The 6,906-nt window shown below is 34.0% G+C and overlaps 1 non-coding gene across 1 annotated transcript; it reads left to right on the top strand.

The window, feature by feature from the left end:
• Positions 1-2,661: 2,661 nt before the first annotated feature.
• Positions 2,662-2,767, top strand: LOC129404593 (U6 spliceosomal RNA). Its single transcript, XR_008629983.1, has one exon. It is a non-coding gene; the product is annotated as a U6 spliceosomal RNA (small nuclear RNA).
• Positions 2,768-6,906: the final 4,139 nt, after the last annotated feature.

Consider the following 6,906-nt stretch of genomic DNA (forward strand, 5'->3'; position numbering starts at 1 on the left):
ATAAAATAAGTGATAAAAGAATCTAAACAATGAGTTTGATTACTTCATTGGAAGTTGAAGGAATGGAGTGATCGAGTAATGAATGTGCTTATGAGCAAAACTATTTTTTTCTTTGAGGTAATTAGTAACTTATGATGCAGAAAATCTGTATAGATTAAGTGACTCAAAAGTCCAAACAAAAATATAGACATTTTTGGGGAATGACATGCTAGATCTGGTAACAATATAAATGAAATTAAAACAAATTATTTTCTTTTGCTTCCTTCTCCATCCCCATTTCTTCCCTCCATTTTTTTTCCTTCAAAAAAGATTCTGTTAGCACAGATAAATGAGCCAAGTCGATAGCATCCACCCAAACAGATAGGATATATTGAACTAATTCAAAGCTGGGTGAACAACAGCTGTGGTCTTGCCTGTGAAATTAGTTCAGAGGTGGCTTCTGTGTATTGAAGCATCAGAAAACTTTCATTTGCACGTTCTTATAAGCAGAAAAATATGAACTTAGGAAAAGTATGATTTGTAGAAAATCCGGCATCTAAATTTGTATATGTGGGCAAGAGAAAAGAGAAGAGAAGAAAGAGAGGAAGAAAAATATTGGTAGGTCTATTCAAAAGATTTTTAGAGCAGGCAACCATGAAACAGATTGACCTTTTACTACTTCTGAATTGAGGACAGATTCCTTCCTTTAAGTCTTCCATTATATTGCAGGTTTTTATGATGTTGGAAGATACCAAGGTAGATAAGGCAGTGAACCCAAACTAGGCAGTTTAATATATTGAACCAATGTCATAAACCTCTAAAGATTTGCCAATTTTTCACCAGAAAAATTACCCAATTACAATAATTTTGACTTAATTTTCTATGTGCAATAGTAATAGAGGGCATGTAAGAAGTACCTAATGAGATAAGAATAAAAAATAACAGCTAGAGGGATAGTACTGACAGGAGGGGATTTTGCCTTTCACATATCCAACCTGGGATCAAACATCATATCGTCCTCCAAGCACCACCAGGAGTGATTTCTGAGCACAGGCCTAGGAGTAAGTTACATGAACGTATTCATGTAAAATAATAACAAACAAAATCGCAAACAGCTATTTTTAAAAGAACTAGAGAGGTACTACAGGGGGTAAGGCACTTGCCTTTATGTGGTCAACCCTGGTTTGATCCCTCATATGGGTATCGTCCCCCGAACATCTCTAAGAAGGATCCTTGAGTGCGGGGCCAGAAATTAGACCTGAGTACAGCCCGGTGTGGCCCCCAAGCCCCAAACAAAATAAAATTAAAAATAAACAAGCATATGTACATTGTAATTAACTTGAATTTTTTTGTCTAAAGAAATAAAGGAAACTTCAGTTTTATTGAATATTGAACTTTTTATAACTCTAGTGGTACTTCTTCCATTACAGAAAAGTTCAGTCTAAAATAATTATGTGATGTTGATGGAAAATTATTTCACATATAGAATAATTTTTATAATAAGCTTGGAGTGATATAATATGAATCCACTTTTGTTATTTATACCCTTTAAGTATATATGTTCATACACCTACATACATACATACCTATGTATACACAAAAGGCATAAAGTTGTATCTCTGAATTTGGAAATTATTAATAATTTTTATTTCATGACTTTCTATTTGTTTCAAAATTTCATAATGCAAAACATTTTATTTCAAAATATAAGATCTAGAACACAATAATTGAAAATTAATAACCTCAACACCTAGTTATATTAGAATGATGAACATAAAATTTTTTTACCTTACTTTTAGTAATCAATAAAACTGGACAACTGGAACAAATGTATGCAGGCAGAACAGGATGTACTAATTGAAAATAATAAAAAAATATATAAGCCCTGCTTGACATCAGTTTGAGCTTCTGTTTTGGAGCTCCTTCCAATGCCAGCACTGTAACTGAAGCCCAGGTGAAGAACAACAATCTTTCTGGAAGATTAAAATAAAAATTTGTGTAAAAGCATATAAAGTTACAGTTGAGAGATTGTTTGCAGAGTCAAGGATGATGAATAGAAAAGGAGTCCCGGAGAACTGCATATAAGTTCTTAACCTTCATCCAGATACTAAGCTAAGAATGAGTGCAGTAATGGACTTAGTAGAATATAGGTAACCAGTAGTTACACATTTTGAAAATGGCATTGGAAAATTCTTGGAGTTATAAGCTACCAAGTATCCATAGTAGGGATCACATTATTAAAAAGACAACTTTTTGATTAGCATTATGTTAGCCTTAGATACAATATATTAGCCCCAAATCTCAATGGGTTAAAGCATCTAAAACAAAAGGTTGTAAAATATATATATTTGCTTTTTGGGTCACATCTGGCAATGCACAGGGGTTACTTCTGGCCCTGCACTCAGGAATTACTCCTGGCGGTTCTCAGTGGACCATATGGGATGCTGGGAATCAAACCCAGGTCAGCCGTGTGCAAGGCAAATGCCCTACCCACTGTGCTATTGCTTCAGTCCTGGAAAAAAAAAACAATTTTTAAGAAAGAAAGCATGATTAAAAAACTAAAATGCATAGTATCAAGATTACAAAAGACTGAAATTAAGTTTTCTAGACATGTATAAGGAAATAGAAAAAAAAGACACAAAGAAAAAGATATGCATGATAACTAAAAGATTAATAGATTCTGTGCTCACTTCAGCAGCATAAATACTAATATTAGAACAATACAGATAAAATTGGCATGACTTCTGCCAAGGATTACATGTTATGTCATGAAGCATTCCATAGTTTTTGCATAGTAAAGGAATAACAAATAATTAAGAGCAACATAACCTAACCTAATTATTCTACCAAACCAAACAAAAATGAGCATGGGAATGAGGCTTGCGTGGAAGGACAGGAAGACTTAATGAGGGAAGGAGACCTTTTGTGGGGTCTTGGGACAGTCCTAACAGGAAACCTAAACATAGCTGGAGATGAAGTTTGAGGGTGTTGATTCATAAAACCCTACCACGGACAGTATTGCAAAATTGTAAAACATAGTGACTAAAACTTTAAGATAATATTATTATTATTATTAATAATAATAATAATACTAACAATAATAATAATAAGAAGAAGGTACCAGCAGAGGAACCCAGGTGTGTGTAATTCCATCAACGGCTAACATCCAGAGACTTAAAAGTGAGCTCCCAGAAGCGTGAGGCCGCTTTGTGGCCGCGAAATATCTTGTAGCCTACTTCTCCCTCTGGTAGAAACTGGCAAACTTCTGAGAGTTTCCTGCCCACATGGGACAGCCTTGCAAGCTTCCCATGGTGTATTCATATGCTAAATCCAGTAACAAGCTGGATCTCATTCCCCTGACCCTGAAAGAGCCTCCAGTGCTACATTGTTGGGAGGGCTGAGTCAAGAGAGACTTCTAAAATCTCAGGGAAAGGACAAATGGAGAGGGTACTGAGCCCTCTCGAGAAACTGACGATTAAGGGGGATTTCATGATCGTGTTTCATGAATAATAATAATAATAATAATAATAATAATAATAATAATAATAATGAATTGCAACCAAAAATAATAATTTAAATTACAGCATTCATAATGTAGTATATAAAATAAAAATTGTTCTGGGTTGATATGACAGCAAGATGAACACCAGGGAAGAAATATCAATGAAGTTAAAAGACAGGTATTTAAATCTGGATGTAGGAAGGAGACAGAAATCACACTGCAATTTAAATAGCGAAAGATAAAATATAATAATTATGTGGCATGTAAAGAAACAAAGTAAGTGATTAGGCAAACCCCAGTGGAAACAAATTCTGAGACAATATGACTAGAACTGGGAACTGAGGAATGAGAGGGATAGAGAATGGAAAAATTGTGGAGGGTTCTTGAAACACTGGTGGAGGGGTTGGTGTAATAATCTGCGACTATAAAACAGCTACTTCAGTACCATTAGAAATGATGAGACCCCTAATAAAAATAGAAATATATAATCATATGTATTTCTGTTTTGGAACAACATCCAACGTGCTCAGGATTTACACCTGATCTGCGCTCATGGGTAACTCCAGGACAAACAGAGAAAACCTCCTTTGTATGGGAGAGATCAAACCTAGTTACTGTGTGTAAGGCAAGTGCCTTCTCGGCTATACTATCTCTCTGGTCCCTAAGTATTTTTCAAGTTAAAAATAATTAAGCTTGCAATAGAGGTATTGAGTGGCCACCATGCTCTGTCTATACAGGGAACATTGGTGGAGGAGAATGGGCACTGGTGGAGGGATGGGTAAACGATAACTGTGTGACTAAAATGCGAACACGAAAGTTCATAAGCTTGTAACTGTACCTCATGGTGATTCACTAATAAAAAATTTTAAAAAATAATTAAGCTACATAGCAGACTAACCACAAGATGCAAGTGTTATCAAAGGGTGTTCTGGTATTCAGAGGATGAATGAGGAGGAAGTGCTGAGAAGTTGAAGTTCTGAGTTCTAGAACTTGTCTTAGAAAGTCTGACTGTAATGAAAGAGGAGCAGAAGAATTTGCTCGGTTTCAGGAGTATAAAGTTGTCTTCAGTTAGCAACTGAAGCAGTACTTATTGAAGTGGAAGTAAGTCACAGCTGGCAGTAGGTGTTCAGAGTGTATCGGGGTCTGTATTGAGAGGGTGGGGGAAGATATACCCTCTTGGATCAATGACCAGTGGATGCAGAGAGATTCAGGAGGATGCTGATGCTAGTGTCCTTGGATGTGCCACATTTGGACCAAGGGGTAAGCGGGAAACAGTGGAGGGATAGGTGGATGAGCAAATAAAAGAAAGAGCTGCTTTGGTAGTTGAATATCTTAGAGCAGTTCAGAGGGTTATGGGAATGCTGACCATCAGAATGGGCCAGTCTTGCAATATCACTCAGATTTTGCACACTTGAGACCACCAACGATGCACATATCAATCCCATTAGTCAAAAGTATAGCAGTCAGACCAAGTGAAGTCTCTTAATTCTGAATCTCCTCATCACAGAATTATAAAATTTAGAATATCCCGTATGGCAAAGAAGCCTGTGTTAATAATTAAGATTCGTTTGTGAGTAGAAAATTTAACTGATGGAAGGTAGCAACCTAATTTTGATAAACATCTGACAAACCTATAACTGGCACTGTTTCTAATGGTCAGATATTAATTGCTTACCCTCAAAGTGGAAACAAGGTGAAGATATACATTCTCATCGATTCTGTCCATCACAAAATTATTGGTATTTCTAAATAAGATCAAAGGATAGAAAGCATAAAAACTAGTTCTGATATATTTTTGTATGGAACTTAGTGAACAATTGAAAAATAAGATAAAGTAACATTTAAATAGAATGAAAGGCGTACAGTGCATAGAAATATATTTAAAGTGAAGTGTGCAGAACCTGTACACTAGGATTTGTAAATTGATGCTGAAATCTTAAAATATATAAATGTATGAAGTTATTTAATGTTTATGAATAGGAAAACTCAATATTAATAATATGTAAATTCCTTGCAAATTGGCTTGAGATTCAACACAACCCCGACTCTCATATCAGTTTTTTTTTGTAAAATTTTAAAAGGTGTGCTAGATAAATAAGATAGTGGATAAGGTGCTTTTTTTACAGGTGGCTAACTAGGGTTTATCCTTGACTTTTACACAGTCCACTAAGTACCACCAGAGGGGTACCCTGAGCACAGAATCAGAAATAATTCCTGAGCTTCGCCATCTGGGGTCCAAAAACAAACAAAATATTAGAATGGTGATCCTAAAATAAATAGGTACATGCAGTATTGGCCAAGTCAAAACTAGGCTGGAAAAGAACAACAAGGTTGTCAATTTATACTATCTAATTTCACAACTTGAGGTATGAATTTACTGTAATCTATATAGTGCAATTTTGTTGAGGGAATGGTAAATTGCTATTGCATCAAAAACAGCACTCAGAATTACTTGTGTAGAACAATTAACTTTTGAAATAGAATAAAAAAATCTTGTCAATGAATAATGCTGTACTAACAAGTAATTATGTATAGGTGAACTTCAATTGTTTTCTCATTCCTATAGAAAATTAATCTTAATGAAATTTAACAATGTAATGCTTCTAAAGGAAAGCATTAGAGCATTTCTCACAATTAAAAAATGTTGGTATGTACAAGACACTTACGGAATTTAAATATTTGTACAAATAAATATTTGAATAAATTCATTTTGCTATGTATAAATCTTTAAAAGGATGTGATTTTGGAACTTTATTTGTGCTTCAAAAGTAAGAAAATGCTAGTGGATTAATATTATTAGAAGAAGTTAATAATATAAAAATAATTGCAGTAATAGATTATAATCAATTGAACTAAAAGTTTATGAGTTGATTATTATGCAAAAAATGAATAAACAAGGAAATATAATAAATGGAATGTTTTTTATATTATAGTATCAAATAAAAATATTGTAACATTAATTGAAAATATATCAATTCAAAATTATATTTTATATATCAATTACATACAAATATAATATCAGTTAAAAATATAAAGAAATATACACCTAGAGAGCTACTAACTGATGAATCAATAAAGAAATTTTAGGAAACAGAATGTTATCTTCCAAATTTATCACTTGTTTGAGGAGAATAAATTCACATAGTAGAAGCCTGTCACTTATCACTTAACAAAGAGTCCAAACTACTACTACCAATATCATAACACACTGATTTTCATTAGTCTCCTCATATTATTCAGGGAGAAGGGCAAGAGTATCAGTATTTCTTCAGAAAAATAGATGAGCCAATAATGAGGAAATATTGGGTAAACCCTGATGGTATCACTTCCCACAGGAATCAGAATAGTAGTCTTCAAACACTCAAGTCAAGACAAAGCCTAAGACATTGTATTTGGGGATTTTAGATAAAACATAATGAAAAACA

Source organism: Sorex araneus, chromosome 4 (assembly GCF_027595985.1).
Source record: "Sorex araneus isolate mSorAra2 chromosome 4, mSorAra2.pri, whole genome shotgun sequence".
NCBI lineage: Eukaryota > Metazoa > Chordata > Mammalia > Eulipotyphla > Soricidae > Sorex > Sorex araneus.